At 43.9% G+C, this 19396-nt stretch overlaps 1 protein-coding gene across 2 annotated transcripts in view; it reads right to left on the bottom strand.

Annotated features, from left to right (window-relative positions):
* The window catches only part of Slc8a3 (solute carrier family 8 member A3), a 146882-nt gene that overhangs the window by 39379 nt on the left and 88107 nt on the right, over positions 1–19396 (bottom strand). The gene's annotated exons all lie outside the window — the stretch shown is intronic.

The raw sequence follows: 19396 nt of genomic DNA, 5'->3' as shown, positions 1-19396 counted from the left end.
AGAGCTTGGAGAATCTTGCAGAAGATGGGGAGAAAGGATTGTAGGAGACGGACAGATTGAGGACACCACAAGAAAACTCACAGAGCCAACTAACCTGGGTCCACCGAAACTGAACTGACAACCAGGAAGCCTACAGGGGACTGACCTAGGCACTCTGCATATATGTGACAGTTGTGTGACTTGGTCTTCTTGTGGGAGTCCTAACAGTGGGAACAGGGGCTGTCTCTGACTCTTTTACTGGCTTTTGGGACCCTATTCCTCATACTGGGTCACCTTACCCAGCCTTAATACATGGTGCTTAGTCTTCCTGAAACTTGATATGTCGTGTTTTGTTGATATTCACAGGAGACCTGCCCTTTCCTAAACAGAAATGGAGGAGGAGTGGATTGGGAGGGTGGGAACACAGGGGGTAGGTTGGGGGAGGACCTGGGAGGAAAGAAAGGAGAGGAAACTGTGATTGGGATGATATATATATATATATATATATATATATATATATATATATATATACACATATATATATATATACATACATATGAAAAGAAACTAAGACACCATCTGTCTCAGTTAGGGTTTTTATTGCTGTGAAGAAATACCATGACCACAGAAATTCTTAAGAGGAAACATTTACTTGGGGTGGCTCACTTACAGTTTTAGAGGTTCAGTCCATTATCATCATGGTGAGAGCATGATGGTGTGCAGGCAGACAGTAGCTGACAGTCCTACTTCTTGAGGGCAATGGGAAGTCAGTTGGGACACAGGGTGGTATCCTGAGCATAGGAAACCTCAAGGCCTGCCCCAACAGTGACACACTTCCTCTAACAAGGCCATACCCACTCCAACAAAGCCACACCTTCTAATAGTGCCACTCCCTATGAGATTATGAAGGGTCATTTATATTCAAATTACCAGATTTCACTCCCTGGCCCTCATAAGATTGTAACAATACGTTACCATTATAACTATATGTAAAATGCATTTAGTCCAACTTCAAAAGCACCCATAGTCTATAACAGTCTCAATAATGTTTAAAAGTCCAAAGTTCAAAGTCTCTTCTGAGATTCATGTAACCTCCTAACTATACTCTCCAGTGAAACAAATAAAAAAGCAGAGCAAGATTACATACTTCCAACATAGAATGGCACAGGATATACATTACCATTCCAAAATATAGGGAAGGGAGCAGAGTGAGGAAATACTAAGTCAAAGCTAGACCAAAACCCAGCTGGGCAAACTCCAAAATCTGCATCTTTCTGTGTGATATCAAAAAGCTCTTCAGAAAAAAAAAACTCTTCAGATCTTCAGCTCTGCTCAGCTTTGACTGCAACACACTTCTTTCTCCTGGGCTGGTCTCATTCCCTGTTAGCAGCTAACCCAGGACTCTGGCTTCTCTAACATACTGAGTTCTTCAAGGCAATCCAGGCTTCAACTTCACGACTTCATGCAATGGTGTCTCTGCCCCTGACACGTGCCTGGCCTCAGCAGCTTCCCTTAATCTCAGGAGCAAATGCCACAATCCATTTCTTCTATCCTTAACTCCAGAACCCTGTGACTGAAGCTGCCAAGCCTGTTGCTTACTGAATACGGACCCCTTGTTTAATTACATCTTCACCAACTTTCTGCCCTCCATTGCCTAAACTTAGCTGTCCTGAAACTTGCTCTGTAGACCAAGCTAGCCTCAAACTCAGAAATCCTCCAGCCTCTGCCTCCTTCAGCAAACCCTACTGGCATGTGCCACCATACCCAGCTCTAAACTTTTCTTTAGTTGTTTTCCACAAGTTGGAAATTTAGCTGGATGGGATCTTAACCTGAGGTCACCACTCCCTTTAGAACATTTCCTAATCTATTTATCTCCTAGACCACAGGACTTCATTCCACTCCACTTCCTGGTGCTCCTTTTCTCCTCAAAATTTATATTTTGTAATTTACCCCACTCAGCTTGCTCCTTTTCATTATAAATCTTTATAAGTACATGGCAGAATTTATACTAGATTGTTTTGAGATTTCTTCTGTCAGTGGAACTAATCCAAAACTCTTCATTTTAGCTTCAGGCAGACTCTTTGGACAAGGGCAAAAACCAGTCACTTTCTTCATCAAAATATCACAAGAACGATCTCTAAGCAACATATTAAAATTCTTCTCTCCTTAAACCATTTGAGTGAGCCCCCACACCTCCATAGTTCAAATAACTCTTAGCTTTACTGTCTTCTATGTTCCTACTAGTATGGCCCATTAAGCAGTGCTTAAAGCATTCCACTGCTTTCTAAACACAAAACACGAAAGCCCGAAGTCCTCCAAACAAACACATGGTCAGGCCTATTACACTAATACTCCAGTCCCCAGTACCAATTACTGTCTTAGATGGGTTTCTATTGCTATGAAGAAACACCATAACCATGGCAACTTTTATAAAGAAAACGTTTAATTGGGGTAGCTTGCTTACAATTTCAGAGGTTCAGTCCATTATCATCATGGTGGGAGCGCGGTAGCAGACAGGCCGACAGTGTCTGAGAGTTCTCAATCTTGTAGGTGACAGGACATAGACCGAGACACCGGGCATTATACTGAGCATAGGAAAACTCAAATCCCACCTGCATAGTGACACACTTTCTCCAACAAGGCCACACCCTCTCCACCAAAGCCACACCTCCTAATGCTGTCACTCCCTATGAGATTATGGGGGCCAATTACATTCCAGCTACCACACCATATATCCTCCAGATTTCAGACGTCTCCCAGTCTCCTTAGACCGGTATGGTAGCTACCCTGTGTCCTCTGCTCAACTGCAATTGTTGGATAATGTGACCATCTCGAGAGCCTTGACTAACTTCCAGATCAGCTGTATGCTTGCTGGTTTTGTTTATGAAATGAATGAATGAAGGAACAAAAGAGAAGTCATGAAAGGTAGAGACATTTTAAATGCAGAAATGGTGGATAAGGCAAATGCTTCATATTGACGGAAATAATAGCGGTATCATAGGCAGACCGCGGGACTTCTGCAAAAGAAGGGGATAATTTTGAAAATGATCCTCATGGGCTGGGTGTACTGATTTGGGAAATGTGTAGACACGAGGAAACAGAGCCCTGTAGAGACACAGACTCAAGACTTACACACAAAGAAGGCAGTGCGAAATCTGTTTACATGTGTGATATCTTAAAATATGGGCATATACTCAGAGAAAAGCAATACACAGAGGATGACTTACCAGCATATTCAGACCGAAACGAGCTTCCCTCCTTAACTTCCTCTCTACTGCTGCTGTGTCATATGTAAGAAGCGTATGAGGGTGTGGGGTACGGGATGATATTCTGACATTCACATGCAATGTGCAGCAACCAAATGAGGGGACTGATATGCACATCACTTCAAACGGTTGCCACGTCTTGGTGTTGGCAAACTCTGCTCTGCTAACTGTTCTGAGATATGCTTTTAATCATTGTTAATTGCAGTCCACATAATCTTTTTATATTGAATCTGCTAGGATTATTTTTTTCCCTCCCAACACTCTTTCTCTCTTTTGAGCCTGTTTTTGTAACTCCAGCTGTTAATTACCTCATCGCACAACCATGCCATTTTGACCCCTGCTTGCTGTTTTCCTGCAATGAGATGCTTGTTTTTCAACAGGCTTCTATTGTTTTTTCCCCCAAAGACAATTTCTTTGATCGGCACATTGACTGCCTGTAGATTCATCTACATTTTACCAGAAGGATTCTCGCTCACTGCCTTCCTTGTGAATTCTCCAACTTGATCTGACATTTTAAAAAATTCTATGCTCTGAATTATGTTTTTTCTCTGTTGCAGCAGAATATCCGGGAGACCTTCAACATTTTGCATAAATACGCACATCCTGCAGCTCACTTGTCAATTTCAAAAGCTTCATGTCTGTTCACAGATAAAAGAAGACTATGTTGGCATTTCATGAGGGCTACGCTTTACCCCTAGAATTCCAGATCTGACTACATAATCCTAATAGAGGTATAAAAGTTTGATTTAGAGAAGTCACAACTATTTTTCAGGGCTGAAATGTAATGTCACCCCGTGGATCTGGTGGTGTTCCTTCCCAGCACTAACAGACCTTTTATCTTTGAAGGCACTTATTCACAGTGATACCTTTTCTAAATAAGCCCCATAGGTGGCATTTCTGGTTTCGACGGTTTTGTGATTCTCACAGAAATACTCTAAGACATTTGTGGTGAATTTGTTCAGCAAGCAGTAGCCCTACTACTGAAGAATCAGACTGAACACCAGGTGAGACAGCCGTGCCATTTGTGTCTGGTTCTCTCTACGCTCTAGGAGTGATTATTCATCTTCTGGGAAGTTATGAATTTCTCTGAGCATTCAAGTGTAGCCAAGCATAAACAATAGTTTACATATGATTTCAGGTGGCTCACAGATCCCATAAAACTCCAGTCGTCGAACCCCTAATGATCCGTGGAGTCCAGGCTAATAAACACTAAAGATCAATTACTGATCAGTTATTGATGGGTGAGGGATTTCTCAGACCTCAGGATGTGAAGGAACAGCTGCCAGGAAAGTATGCACTGCTGGGCAGTAGCTACACCACCCAGCAGGAGCTACCTAGCCTGTGTGTAATCAAGCCCAGCATGGCTGAGTGCGCTTCCATCTCTCCTTCTGCAGGGCATCAAATTTGCTACTCATTTCTATTATGAGATTTCTATTTTACAGCATCCGATCTCTGATTTTTATGATTGAAGTCAGCACAAAATAGCTCCTTTAAGTAAAAAACAAATTGCCTTAAAATAAACCAGTTTTTTTTTAAAGCAGGAAGAAGGGAGCCCCTATGTTAGAAAGGTTTCCTTTTTGTCGCTTTTCCCCCACAAACTCTAGCTCGTTGCTTTCTCTAATACCACAGACTCCCTAGACACCTACCATCTTCTGTTAGGTCTCATCTCAAAACTGGCATCTAAAAAATCTTCCATCGGCTCCAATCTTTCAAGTGTCTGGGATTTATCTCCCTCCACACCTCTCTGAACATATCTGATTTGTGAGCCCAAGACTGTTCGCCTGAATCCCGTCTGGCGGCCAGGCACGTTTGAATGTCTGGATCACCACTGTTCTACTCTTTTAAAACTCAAGGCAATGTAATCTCCCTCTCCCAAAAGTTTTTTTTCAAAGCTCACTGATTTTTCAAAGTCATGTTTAAAGGAAAACTAGAACAACTTAGTAACCACTGATTACAAACGACACTGTGATCTGTTCTGCCCATATCACCCTGGGCCTCTTAGCAGCATCTATTAGCATTTCAGGCATATGGAGGAGCTTTGTTGTCATAAAGCAATTAGAGATTTTTCTTCTCCCTTCCCAAAAGGATACTCCAAGACACCACCATGTCATAACTGCACATTGTCAAGCCGGAGCTGCCACCTCGTCACTTTCCACCGTCACCATTCATATGCTTTGTTCAGGTTGTTCGTTGACTATTCTAGAGGCTCCCAGCTCTCCCATGATTCTTTCCTGATACCCCTTCCCATGGTATCCCAGATACACCCCTCCTCCAGACAGTCAGGGCTCTTGTTTAGCACACTTGTTGGCTGACTTGCTTTTAATCACACTCCTGTGCTATGGTTTGAGTCTGCAGTGGCCCCAATAGGCTCATGTTTTAAGTGCTTATTAGTCAGCTGATGTTGGTATTTTAGGACGCTGTGGACTGTTAGGAGGTAGAGCCTAGCTGGTGGGTATGAGCCATGGGAGCTAGGTCTTTGAAGGTTCTAATTAGTCCCTGATCCAGGTCTCACTTTTTGGTTCTTGGTCCATGCTTTCCTGCAGCCTTGATCTCAGCCGTTCCACTGTGCCTTCTCCACCTCAGTGAACTCAAACTTTTGAAACTGTGTGAACAAATACTATTTTTTCCTTTGTTTCTGTCTGTGTTTTGGTAGCTACTAAACCACTATTACACTAAAACCTCCCCGAGGAAAGACAGTGGGTATTATTGTTTATCATTTTGTGACATAAACTCCTTCCTCCAGGATTTCTAAAGTGGGGTATATTCATTCCTCAAATTCTCAATTGTGTGGTTCAAATAGGAGCAGTCATTCTAAGCAGTGTTTGACACAAGGACAATTCAATGTTTCAGTTCAAGATGTGGGTCTGGTGGCTGCTTAGGGCTGTGTCTCCTTCCTAATAGGGGAAGTAAGAGACAAGTACTGGCATGGAAGGAGCAGAAAAACTCCTGGAGACAGGTAAGATCCCGGCTGTCTGTGGTCATTGCTTACACTTTGCTTCTCGGGCTTTCAAGGCAAAGCCTCTTTTGAAGTGACGTCAAAGTTGAGCTTCTGCCATTCACAACCAACAAATCTTCTGGAAAAGCACCTCCCATCTTATTCATGTCCCTACAGATAGTAGTGGGTTCTGGATTTGGCATCCAATATGGGCTCCATAAATATAACTATCTTCAGTTTAAAGCCTGAAGTGACATTTGTCATCATGGGACTCATGGATGAGGTGACTGCACACATGCTACACTGTCACAATTGTACGAGGGTCCCATGGGAGTTAGTATCGTGTAGTAGCAGCTGTAGGCATTCTGATCAGCTATCTACTTGAGTCTGAGTTTGTTCTGTTGGTATTAGGTCAACAACTATCCTGCAGAAGTGTTAGCTATTTCTAAATCTGTGAATAATTAGCTCTCCTCAGGCATAATCTTGAGAAACAACATGCTTATCAACAACACTCTACTTGGTCACCTGGTTGATTTCCTATTTGCATGGTGCATAGAACATCGGCTGTAAGAGAGGAAATAACTGACTGGGGCAGTGGTGGTGCATGCCTTAAGTCCCGGCACTCAGCAGCACTCAACCCTAACCCTAACCCTAACCCCTGTGAGTTCGAGGCCAGGCTGGTCTACAAAGCAAGTTCTAGGATAGGCTCCAAAGCTACAGAGAAACCTTGTCTCAAAAACTAAGAGAGAGAGAGAGAGAGAAAGAGAGAGAGAGAGAGAGAGAGAGAGAGAGAGAGAGATGGAGAGAGATGAAATAACTTATGTGGACACTGATAACCAACCAGGTTGCCTCTGGAAAAAATACTACTCCTTTGGGCTCTGCTTTCCCCATTTGCCAGCTGGAAAAAGCACATCTTATATACTTTCCAATACTACTGAGATATTGGGATGGGGGGTAACCCAGCAGCACTTTATCCTTAGCTATGCTTTCCTGGAGAGTCATGTTAGGTTTGTCCCTAAACAAATAGGCCACTGAAAAGCTGGCAGGTTTTGCTTTGATAAATGCATGGCCTAAGGCAGGGTCACTCCTGCAAGAACTGCCCTGATGTGCGTTATTAAGGAGCTGAGGTAAGCCTCCCCAAGTCTGACATGCATTTTCCTTTCTGTCCTCTTGGTGTGTTTGACATGATGAACATGGGTCTTGACAAAACAGCAACCTACAGAATGGGCAAAGATCTTCACCAACCTCACATCAGACAGAGGGCTGATATCCAGAATATACAAAGAACTCAAGAAACTGGTTATCAGAAGAACAAATGATCCAATAAAAAATGGGGGTACATAACTAAACAGAGAACTCTCAACAGAGGAATCTAAAATGACTGAAAGACACTTAAGGAAATGCTCAACATCCTTAGCCATCAGAGAAAGGCAAATCAAAGCAACTCTGAGATTCTATCCTACACCTGTCAGAATGGCCAAGATCAAAAACCCTGATGACAACTTATGCTGGAGAGGATGTGGGGTAAAGGGAACACTTCTGCATTGCTGGTGGGAGTGAAAACTGGTACAGCCCCTTTGGATATCAGTATAGTTATCAGAAAATTAGAAATCAATCTACCTCACGACCCAGCAGTACTACTTTTGGGTATATACCCAAAGGATGCTCAATCATACCACAAGGACATGTGTTCAACTGTGTACATAGCAGCACTTTTTTTTGGTAATAGCTAGAACCCAGAAACCACCTAAATGCCCCTTGACCAAAGAATGGATAAGGAAAATGTGGTACATTTACATATTGAAGTACTACACAGCAGAAAAAATAATGACATCTTGAAATTTGCAGGCAAATGGATGGATCTAGAAAACATCATATTGAGTGAAGTTACTCAGACCCAGAAAAACAAATATAATATATACTCACTCAGAAGTGGGTTTTAAACATAAAGCAAAAAAAAACTAGCCTACAAATCACAATCCCAGAGAACCTAGACAACAATGAGGACCCTAAGAGAAACATACATATATCAAATCTACATGGGAAGTAGAAAAAAATAAGATCACTTGAGTAAATTGGGAGCATGGGGACCATGGGAGAGGGTTGAAGGGGAGGGGGAAGGAAGGGAGGGGAGAGGAGAAAAATATATAGCTCAATAAAAACAACAACAAAAAAATTAAAAAGAAGTGAGTCTTAAGTCTTTTGCCTCCTTATGATACACACTCTCTGGCATGTTCCCTAACTAATGCACTGGTTTTCGTAATACCCAGAATGCCTTCGGAGAGCACAGCCATCCTGCGTGAAACCCAGGAAGGACAAAAGTGGGCTAGCATGGGCTACTTGTTTGAGGGGTCCTATCTAGTCTGACTCTGCTTCCTTCCTTGTCCTTGAAACAAGTTCTTCCAGAAGCCTCTTAGTCTGTTAGACTTAAAAGAGATCCCCAGGCTATTCCAGGGGCTCCCCTCCAGTAGAAGGCCCTGGTAGAAAGATGGAAGCTTTGGGGACTTGGGTTCAAATCTCTGACCTGCTGTCACCTGTCTTTGGAAGCTAACATTTGGGAACAGTCTGTGGAATGGGAATAATAAGGTTCATATTGCCCCGCAAACATGATGCCAACAGCCAGCTGTATACAGCTGTATACAGTAGGTGCCGAGCAAATGCTGGTTTCCTTTCCCATCTCCCAGGCAGAAGACAGAAAGCATCCCCATAAGTGGAATAGCTCCTATTTTAGGAAGGAAATCACATGCACAATCTGGCTCCAGAAACGAATGTTTCCAGGGGAAACCGTGGAAACAATATGCTCCCCTTTATTTTTGACGTGCCGAGTCCCAATTCTGGGTTCTACATTTCCTCAGTGACAAGAGAGGGCACAAAAAACGAGCTAACTGGCTTCCCAGCAGGGAGACACACGGAGAGGGTGGGGCTCACTGAAGGCAGACCACACCCCTAGGTGCTGGTGGAGGAGAGGGGTCTCCAGAGCTCTGAGCTAGGGACTGCTCAGCAAAGCCCCAGGGACTGGCAGCCTATGCTAGTGACAAAAGTAATTCCCATCCGCAGGAGCTTGCTGACATTTTCAAAGCACTTTCTCTTCTTTTATCTTCTTCCCCCTCACAATGTCCACGTGAGATGGGTGCTATCGCTGCCATCTGACAGACGGGAAATGAAGCCAGTACAAGAGTATTGCAAATGACATGATGGGCTCTCAGGAGCCTGACACAAAGTGGCATTCCTCTCTTAGCTCAGCAGGGTGACCTTGAAGTAACGGCTTATCCTGTGGGTCTCAGTTTGCTCATTTGTAACCTTGTCTCAAAGCGCCAGTCCTTTGTCACTGGGGACAAAGAAGACAGGCTTTAGAGACCTGGTGTTGAATCCACTGCACTCTGTGCTAGCTCTGTACCGGATTGGTAAACATGTCGCGTCACAGCTGCTCCTAGGACCCAGCATCCTTATGCCAGCACTCAGAACTTCCAGAAGTTCACTTAGGGCATCCTTGTCCTCAGGACCTTTATTGGAGGCTGTTCCATGGTCCCTGGACCCCCTAAAGGGTCACGAGATAAGGTCTGGTGACTAGGCTGAGAAGCCACATGTCCTATAATGGTCAGAGACCTGTCAAGTCGACTGAGTATTAACAAGGCCAGATACATGAATCTCTACCAGTTTCCTTTTCCGCCTCAGTTTCTCCATCTGAAAAGAAGATAACACTGACTTCTGCCATGACCTTTGACCTTTTGAACTGTCATGTAGACCATGGCAACAGCTTCCTCTCTTCTCTATTTGTTACCTGCAGGCTCAGTAGCTGCATCTTTATTCCATTTGTAGAGTATTATGGATACTCTGACTATCTGAGGTGAGGCTGTGTAGACTTGGGTGTGCCGAAGCACACTTTTCATTCACAGGAGACTCAATGAAAGAGGGTGTAAGGAGGGGGGCTGGAGAGGGGGAAGGGAAGAAGAGAAGGAGGGAGAGGGGGAGGGAGAGGAAAGAGAGAAGGAGGGAGGGAGAGTGAAAGAGAGAGGAAAGGAAGGTGGGAAGGAGATTGAGAGAGAAAGGGAAGCAGAGGGAGAGGGAGGGAGAAAAAGAGAGGGAGGGATGGAGAAGAAGAGAGGGAGGGATGGAGAGGGAGAGAGGGAGAGAAGGAGAGGGAGGAAGAGGGAAGAGAGAGGGGGAGAGGGAGGGAGAAAGAGAGGGAGGGAGGGTGAGAGAAAAGCAAGTGGTAAGAAACCATTTTAGTATCAGGGAAAGAGACAAAGGAAGACACTACCAATGCCCCAGCTTCTGCCTTCAGCATCTCATGAGGCTTGCTTGCCTTCCTGAGTTCTGCAAGAAACCTTTTCAACTTAGGCATTCAACTTCTGCTTTTCCCTAAGCTCTTGGTTCTGTTTGTAAGCAAGACAGTGACAAGGATAATATGTGTATGCTCTTCCTATCTTGCATTTGGGCAGGTTTAATCATGGACGAAATCATGGTCACTGGCGTTTCTAATGGCATTCAATTGTTGTGGCACTCAAGCAAATTAAACATGAGTCCCTGCAATGAGTGACAAAGCTCTTCACTTGAGCATCAGGATGGCTGCCTTGTCATGCAAAGAGATCCCTTCAGCCACATCTTCAAGTAGGAACAATGAAACAGCATGGATCTTGGGGACCAACTGTCTAGCCCTCCATCATATTTCCAGCTACTTTCTAACTGTGTGACAATTGAGCAAGGTACTCCATCTCTGGGCCTTGGTTTATCCATCTGTCAAATGGGGGTGTTTAGGCAGCAGATCATAGGATTGCTGTGGAGTTGGGGGTAAAGGGCATGGGAAACCCTCCATCTACACCTCCCACTAAGTTCACATCATGAGGAGATATTCAAGGCAGGTGTGGTGAGGGGTGGTGAGTTGGGCTTTGATTCTTCTGTTTTCTTCATGCTACTGTGTTTGAGGAGTGAAGAGAGCAGTTGGCAAGTTCAGAGAGAACTAAGTCTTTGAAAAGACTCAGGTCAGCAAAGAGATAATTACAGACTTGGAGTAAAGGAGGCCAGCAGGCTGTCAAGGTTCCCTTTGGGAAAGTCATTCAGAAAAGTGTAGAAAATCAAATACTGTCCTGAAACCAGGGTGACAGGGATGTGGCCTCAGACTAGAACAGAAACTCCTGCGCCAGAAAAGGGAACCTGGGACACAGTCCTGAAGAAATATCGGGAGGCCCGGAAGCTTAGGAGAGGCTGGGAAGGTTGATGGGAAGTGTGGGCAGGACCAGAGTCAGAATGGAACTCAGGAGAATTGCGATCGCAAAGACTTGATAAATTTAGACACCGCCCTCCGATAATCTTTTTTAAAAATCCACCTCTTTGAGGATGAATGAAATTCCAGCGGCATGTCTACATGCCTTCCAGCTCATCAGGACAAAACTGCTATAAATGATTCTGCATGCCGAAAGCAGTTTAAAGTGTGTGGCTGCCCGGTGGGCCATGCTGACTTCAGTCTGCCGACTCTCCGGTCAGGTTGTGTGAGTATCAAGCCTGGCTCCACCAAGAGCTAACTCGGTGACTGTGAATACATTTTGCAGCTGCTTTGTGTCTCATGTTCCTTGCCAGTGGAGAGGACAAAGTCATCGTCCAAGTCCCCAAATCAGGAAAGGGAAAATGAATCAACATTGAATAGACACCGGGAGGCCAGCAAAGGCTTGGGAAATGTCACCTATTGTTTTTTTTTGCCTATGGCTTTTAGCTCTTTGCATGTTAAACACACACACACACACACACACACACACACACACACACACACACTGATAACTCCAGTCCTATCAGCTAGCCCAGCCTCAGGAGCTCTCTGAAGTGCAGGCTCAGGACCAGGGCAGAGTCCATCTACAGAGAATGTGAGTTTTCAGAACTAAATCAGCCAAGGGATGCACTTGGCACTGGCTTTCCGTGTCAACCCTGTCTTTGCACACAAGACTCCGATGTCTCGACACTTTACTCTATGTGGCTCCGATCTCCTCTGGCCCACACTGCATACCCCATCACCGGCCCTCGGTCTTACCACTACTCTTGCTTCTTCCTCAGCTCCCAAGAGGGAAACTCAATGACAGCACTCACAGCCCGGCTTAGGTGTCACCCTGGCTGCAGCCAACTGAGCTCACGGAAAGGGAGATCTGAGGTTCCTTGGACATATGACCACAACAGTTGTCACGGCAAGCGTCCCTGGGCCGCCTTCCAAACATCAAGCCACGGTTCATCAGCCTCTGCTGCCCAAGAGAAGTGCCCCACCCTCCCCCTTCCTTCAAACCCCCTTTCCCTGAGTTTGCCTTCTTTTTCTACCTTTAACATATGTATATATAGCTTCTCTCTGTCCATACGATCCCCTTCCCCTCTCAAATTCCCATCTCAAATTGCAACCAAATGGACTAAAAATACTTCTGGCAGCTGTGATCAAACCCAAACTGAGCAAGATGTAGATTTAATGAGGCTTCCATGGAAACAAGAATCCTTTTGCCAGGCAAAAGGATATGTCTGTGCCAGGGAGAGGAAGAGGGCAGGGGACCATGTAGAGAGGAGATGGAGATGTTGGTTACATGGGGACAGTCGGGAGTCCCAAGAATCCCCTTGACCCAGCAACTTTTTCTGGAAGGGGTTCTTTAGCCTGCAGCCAGAGACCACGCTGGCTGGCGACAGTCAGCCGCGCTGGTCAGCAACATTCTGAGAGCCACCCTACGTGAATGTGGCAAGGGAACCACAGTTTATTTTAGGCTTGAGATAAATATTTACCACCAGAGTCTCTGAAACAGACACTCAGCAGCTGGAAAAAAATATTAAAGTATAAAAATAAAAAGCTGCTGACTCCAGGCTTTGTTGATGAAGATCAAGAGAGTGCAGAGGAGAAAGGTCAGCTAGATGCAAGACATTTTCTTCCCTGCAGGTTCCCGCGTCCTTTGAGGAGTCTTTTCCCTCCAGCTCTGGCTGCTGGAGTCGGGATGTTCCTCAAAGATTCTCAACGAGAAAGCTGACACTTTGTTTGGCACAGCTGCCAGGTGCCTATCTGGTGCCTGATCTCATGTTACCCGGCAGGGATGGTACCTACTGTAATTCTGCTTCCTCTCCCAGGCCCTTAGCAGTTTCCCATGAGTTTCCACTGTCCACATGCTAATCTTTACCTGCTAAGGACCAGTTTTCATACGGGATAAAAAGCAGCCACCACAAAACTATGCACCAATCCGACGAGGAGTTGTTTTTGCTAGATTCGTGCATCCAAAGTGATTTTTACACTTTTAGGCACCCCCCGCCCCATCAAGAACACACAACAGAGACCACAAAGACTATATTTACTTTCTTTATGTACGGGGGTAGTCTGATGGTCCCTGAATGGCCATAGAACCAGACTGCGGTCATGTCAAATTCTTGTTCTTCCATGGATTAGATCATTGGCTTTATGGCATGTAGTTAAATTTTTCTTTAAAGTTTAAAGTCTCTCTCTCTCTCTCTCTCTCTCTCTCTCTCTCTCTCTCTCTCTCTCTCTGTTATTGTGAGGAGGTGAGCATGACGGTGCATATGTGTGAAGGCTAGAAGACAACCTCCACTCCCCACTCTCGTTCCACAGGTTTCATCCTTCCTTTGTGGGAAAGAGGCCTGACTTGGAACCCTGACCTGGAACGTGCCTCATAGACTAGACTGGCTGACCTGTCTCTCTCCCCAGTGCTGGGATTGCAAGCATCTACCCCTACTGCAGTCACATGCCTGTTCTACAGATGCCTGTCAGAACTATCACTGGGGTGATGTGGAAATAAGTTTGAAGAGTGGCAGAGAATGACCACAATTATCATATTTTAAAAAATTTTCCTGGATCACAACTATTTTGCTTCTTGGTTTGGACTAAATGTCAGACTTGAGTCCTTAAGGTAGATTCAGGAGTTAGAATTCTCAGCTTTCTCAGGCTCCTGTGCACTCCATGGGCATGGAGATCTCCAAAGTGATAGTTTGAATGAACGCTTCCCATAAGCTCATATATTTAAAAGTTTGTTTCCTAGACTACTTAGAAAAGGTTAGGAGGTGTGATTTTGTTGGAGGAGGTGTTTCACTGGGGTGAGCTTTGAAGTCCTCTCTCTCTCTCTCTCTCTCTCTCTCTCTCTCTCTCTCTCTCTCTCTCTCTCTCTCTGGCTTATGGATCAGACGGAAGCTCTTAGCTACTGCCCCACTCCAGTACCATGCCTGCTGTCATGCTCCCCGCCATGATGATCATGGATTCACCCTTTGAAACTGTAATCAAGCCCCTAGTTAAACACTTTTTTTTAATAAGCTGCCTTGGTCATGGCGTCTCTTCACAGCAATAGAACAGTGACCAAGGCACTGGGCTGTGAGCATGCTGGGATTGCTGCTCATGTAAATCATGGCCAGTGCATAAGAACCTCTGAACCAGGGTTTCTCAGCCTGTGGGTCATGACCCCTTTGGGGCTTGCATGTCAGATATTTGCATCATGGCTCATGACAGTAGCAAAAACACAGTGTGAAGTAGCGATGAAATCATTCTATGATTGGGGGTCACCACAATTGTACGAGGAACTATATTAAGGGGCCGCAGCACTAGGAAGGTTGAGAACCAGTGCTCTAAAAACAATGTTTGTACATTAGAACCCTGTGCTGATTCACTTATCATCTCTAGAAGACATTTAGAAACAAATGCCCATGGGGTCTGATGACACACACCTTTAATCTCAGGACTCAGTGGCAAAGCTAGGTGGATCTCTGTGAATTGGAGGCCAGCCTGGTCTAAGTACCAGGACAGCCAGAGTTACGTGAGAGACCTTTTCTCAAAACCAAAGCAAACCCCACATGGTCTATTATTTTATTCTGCTTCATATTTTATAGATGACTACATGAATCACCAAGTTCAAGTTCCCTGAAAGAGACACCTTGAAATAAATAACTGGGCTGCTGAGCTAAAAGGATACTGAGAAGGTAGAAGGTGCTTCTGAGGTCAAGGTTAAACCTGGATCAGCCACATGCTATTCTTAGCCCTAGCCGGTTCTGAGGAGGGGGCTAGAGATGCCAACTGAACACATCACTTCTAGCCAAGGACAACAGCGCTTAAATAACTGTAGGGCTTTGAAACTAATGGCTGAGCCTTGGCCCAATCTTTGTCTAAAAAAATGGGGGGTGGGTAGATGTTGGAGAAATAGTTCAGTACAAACACGAAGACCCAAGTTTGATCTCTAGCACCCACGTAAAAAAGCCAAACTCAGCAGTGCCTGTAACCTAACCCTGGGAAAGCAAAGTCAGGAGGAGACTCACTGGCCAGCTAGCCTAGCCTACTACAAAAGTCCCAGATCCCACTGAGACCTTGTGTTAAAAAATGAGGTGGACAGCTTCCAAGTACTAATGCCCAATGCTGACCAAAGGAGAAGAAGAGGGAGGGAGAATTTATAGTCTAAGAAGGAGCTTCTGAGCCAGGTTTGGTGGCACGCTTCCTTAGTCCCAGCATTCTGGGGGCAGACGCAGGCAGATCTCTGTGAGTTTGAGGCCAGCTTGGCCTACAAAGCAAATTCCTGGACTGCCAACGCTGTCACACAGAGAAACCTGCCTAAAACAAACAGACAGACAGATAAGAAGGAACTTCTGTTGGTATGTTTATCAAAGCCAGAGGTGAAATAAAATTTTGATCTCAACTCCTGCGTAAGAGGAGCGCCTTTCAAGAGGACCTGCTCTTTATATCTGCTGGTGCAGGGGCCTGCTGGCTGCCGGCAGTGCATGTGGCGCCTGTCACAGAGCTTTACTATTTTGTTGAAGTCGTTCATGACTTACGAAGACAAAGGCTAAGTTAGAAAGCCTTCCCTCTGATTATGAGCCGGGCTGTTTCTCTTTAGTCTTGGCAGTTTTTGTTCCACGCTACCTGAAACTCTGGTATTAGACAATATACTTACAATCATTCTTCCCGATGAAACCAGGGGCTTTTTCCTAGTTGTTGATGGAAATGTTCCTCTTTGAGGAAATTTTCTGGTCTTAAATTGTTTGGCTGATCTTAGCCCATCGACTTTATCTTTTATGACCACTTTATTGTAAACCTATTATATTTTCATATTTAAGCACATGTTTCATGAATAATGCAGTTTGATATTTCTCTATTATGCGTATTACTTCTGTCTATTCTGCCTTTTCTTTTTTTATTTTTTTTATTCTGCCTTTTCATTAATATGCTTACTACTATAGTTGGATTCAACTTCACCATTTTATCTGTCATATTTTCATATTGTATTGCTATTATTTCTCAATTCCACATTTATTGCTCCTAAAGTTAATGTTTAAAATTAACTTTAGTATTCTATTTTAATTCCTCTGCCGGCTCATTACCTGTGCCTCTTTGAATTATTTTTTTGTTGGTTGCTGTTGGGATGACAATAAACAACTTGGATTTATCAACATGTTCTAAAAGACGGAACTGCACTGTTTCATAGAAAATGCAACCCCCCCCCCCCCCCCCCGCAGCGATCCATGCCTTCCTATGCATCCTTTCAGGTGTCTTAACAAAACAGTGCAATTTCTGCTCCAAATCCTCCTGTGAGTGGTAGGAATAGAAAACACACATTTACCATGTCTGCTTTCTTTTTATTTTTTTCTGTTGACTTGCTGTAGACCTATTTCCATTTGATGCCATTTCTATTCTACTTTATAGCGTGTGACTATCAGCCGGGAACTCTGCAGGTCCAGACGTGAGTCTGGGACCTCCAAGGGAGTAGACAGGAACCAGAGACCTCTGTGGGTCTGGGAGTGAGTCTGGGACCTCTGAGGGAAAAGATCTGAGTCAGATCCTCTATGGATCCAGGCACATCTGAGTCTGGGACCTCTGAGAGAGTAGATTGGAGCCAGAGACCTTGTGGGACCAACTCTAATTCAGGGACCTCTGCAGAAGTGGATCTAGACCAGGGACATTTACAGAAACATGTTTGAGTTGGCTACCTAGGCCAGAGCAGGCCTAAGACAGCATACTCCATGGGAATGGAGCAAAGGCCAGAAGTGCTGAGTGACCTCCAGGAACATGGAGTGACCAATGGGGTAACTAGAACTGTGGCACTGACTGCACCACAAGGAACAACCATCTGGGCCTTGGATCCACTGGCACCTGGAAGACTGATCACCAGAGTTACAGAGACCCCCAACTACACCAAGTAGAGAAAAAGATGAGTAGACAAGGTAAGAACATATGCAACACCACAAAGAACAACACAACACCAGTAAAATCTAGTGACCCTACAACAACAAGACTTGAGATGTATAAATGAAGCAGATATAGATGAAGCAAAAGAAAATGACCTATAAAATAACTTCAGGAGAATGTTTGAGGCTGATGCGGGAGGATTGTCTGTATTCTGTCAATCATATTTTAATAAAGCGCTGATTGGCCAGGCAGGCAGTTTAGGCGGGAAAACCAGACAGGAAGTAGAGGTGATGCAATGAGAACAGGAGAATTCTGGGAAGCAGGGGTTCCTCTGCCACTCCTGCGCAAACCACCGAAGAGGCAACATGTAAGCTGTCACATTGAGAAAGGTACTGAGCTCGTGTGGCTAACATAGATCAGAATAATGGGTTAAGATAAGTCATAAGAACTAATAAATAGCCTGACCTAATGAGCCAATCAGTTTATAACCTTATGGAGTCCTGTATGTAATTTCTCCTTGGGATTTGCCGGCTGTTGGGGTACCGGGCGGGACAGAAACCCCAACAAGCTGGCCCTCATACTACATGAGGCCCTTAAAAAGGAAAGGAGAAATTTCCTTAAAGAAATGGAGAAAAAGACAAACAAAAAATTGGGAGTCATCAACAAATCCCTTAAAGAAAACCAAGAAAAAGCAATTAAACATATGAAAAACTATTCAAGACTTGAAAACCGAAGTAGAGACAATAAAGAAAACACAAGCCAAGGGAATTATAGAAACAAAAATCATGAGAAAATGATCAGGAACCACAAATGCAAGCATAAACAGCAGAATACAAGAGAAAGAAGAGAGAATCTCAAGTGCTGAAGATGTAATAGAGGAAATAGACTTATCAGTTAAAAAACATTAAATCTAACAAAAGTTTAACCCAAAATATCCAGGAAATATGGGACATCAGGAAAAGGCCAAATGTAAGAATAATAGGTATAGAAGAAGGAGAAAAAGTTCAACTCAAAAGCACAGAAAATATATTTAACAAAATCATAGAAGAAAATTTTCCCAACCTAAAGAAAGATATGCATGTGAAGATACAAGAAACTTACAGAAAACCAAATAGACTGGATAAAAAAAGTCCACATTATAATCAAAACACTAAACATACAGAATAAAGGAAGAATATTAAGAGCTGCAAGGGAAAAAGGCCAAGTAACATATAAAGGCAGACCTATCAGAATTACGCCTGACTTCTCAACAGAGACAATGAAAGTCAGAGGTCATGGTCAAGTATTATGCAGACATTAAGAGACCACAGATGCCAGCCCAGACTGCTATACCCAGCAAAACTTTCAATCACCATAGAAGGACAAAACAAGATATTCCATGACAAAACCAGATTTAACCAATACTTAGCTACAAACTCGGCCCTACACAAAGTACTAGAAGGAAAGCCCCAACCCAGTGAAGTTGGCCACATCAACAAAAATACAGAAAATTGATGATCTCACAGCAGCAAATCCCAAAGAAGGGAAAAACACACAAATTAACATCACCAACAATGAAAACTAAATTAACAAGAGATAGTAATCACTGGTCATTAATATCCCTTAATATAAATGGACTCAACTCACCTATAAAAAGACACAGGCTAACAGATTGGATAGGAAAACAGGATCCATTCTTCTGCTGCATACAAAAAGGACACTTCAACCTCATAGACAGACATCGTCTCAGAGTAAAGGGTTGGGAAAATTTTTTTTCAATAAAATGGATCTAAGAAACAAGCTGGTATAGTTGACCTAATACCTAACAAAATAGATTTCAAACTGAAATTAATAGAGACAAAGAAGGAAATTCCATACTAGTCACAGGAAAAATCCATCAATAGGAAATCTCTATACTGAACATCTCTGTCCCCAATACAAGGGCACCCTCATAAAGAAGTGTAAAAGAAACACTTCTTAAGCTTAAATCATACATTAAACCACACACACTTATAGTAGTAGACTTCAACACTCCACTCTCACCACTGGCAGGTCAGTCATACAAAAAATTAACAGAGAAATAAGGGAACTAAAAGATGCTATGACTCAAAT

Source organism: Myodes glareolus, chromosome 11 (genome assembly GCF_982192425.1).
Source record: "Myodes glareolus chromosome 11, mMyoGla1.1, whole genome shotgun sequence".
Classification (NCBI taxonomy): Eukaryota; Metazoa; Chordata; class Mammalia; order Rodentia; family Cricetidae; genus Myodes; species Myodes glareolus.
The sequence above is the reverse complement of the archived record's forward strand: the minus strand, read 5'-3'. Positions and strand labels throughout refer to the sequence as shown.